Source organism: Mastomys coucha, unplaced genomic scaffold (genome assembly GCF_008632895.1).
Source record: "Mastomys coucha isolate ucsf_1 unplaced genomic scaffold, UCSF_Mcou_1 pScaffold13, whole genome shotgun sequence".
Lineage (NCBI taxonomy): Eukaryota > Metazoa > Chordata > Mammalia > Rodentia > Muridae > Mastomys > Mastomys coucha.
Window position 1 is genome coordinate 54,391,846 of NW_022196895.1, and position 998 is coordinate 54,392,843.

General features: G+C 40.7%; 1 protein-coding gene across 1 annotated transcript in view; it reads left to right on the plus strand.

Moving 5' to 3' along the window:
* The window catches only part of Slc27a6 (solute carrier family 27 member 6), a 64,216-nt gene that overhangs the window by 25,908 nt on the left and 37,310 nt on the right, over positions 1 to 998 (plus strand). The gene's annotated exons all lie outside the window — the stretch shown is intronic.

The following is a 998-nucleotide window of genomic DNA, read 5'->3' on the forward strand; positions in this document are numbered from 1 at the left end:
GAGAGAGAGAGAGAAAGAGAGAGAGAGAGAGAGAGAGAGAGAGAGAAAGAAAGAAAGAAAGAAACTGATCCTTTGTGGAAAAGAGGCATTTGACCTAGATCTGTTCTTGAAACCTAGTGCCAGACCTGTGTGGTGAAATCCACTGCCAGCCCAAGGAACCCCACTGCCACACCATACCTGTTATGGATCGAGCTATGGAATTACCTTAGGCTGGTTTACTAACTGCCCCTAGCATCTCTTCTTGAACAATCAAGGACAGAGCTGGGAGCAAGACTGTGAAGCTGGGCATAAAAACAAGTGTGGGTGCTCATTTTAGAACTCAAAAGCAGTAAAGCCTGGGGTAGTCATAAGACCAAGTGATTCGACTCATGGATACATGCCCAAGGGAACTGAAAACAGGAAGTCACACTCGGCCGTGGGTGTGCCTATTATTGTTGATGTCCAAGAGAAGAAGGAACCCAAATACACACTACTGATGTATTAACAAACAAAATATTACATATCCATGGATGTAGTCAACCATAAAGAGGATGAAGTGTTAATATATGTTACAAGATAAACAGACCCAAACCACATATTATAGTAAGTGAAAAGACCAGACACACTATGTCCCAATAGTCCAGAGCAGGAAAGTTTAGAGGCAGATGTTCAAAAACGATCACCAAGGGTAAGGGAGTTGGGTAGGGGGAGGTGGAAATTGGGGTGACTGCTAAGGTGATGCCGGTTCTTTCAGGGAAATATAAACAAATGTCCTAGAACTAGATGATGATGGCAATGGCACCTTTGTGACTATATGAAAAAAGCTCTGGATTGTGTACTTTAAATCGTGAATTATATCCCAATTAAAAATGGATGCCATGTTAAAATGTTATTAGAACTAGGTTCTATACCCATTGATGGGATTTTAGCACAGCTTGTTAAATCTCAGGGGATGATGAAGCTGCTTTAAAGTCTTCACACTAAACTGCATGTTTTTTGTTTTTTTTTTTTTTTTTTTT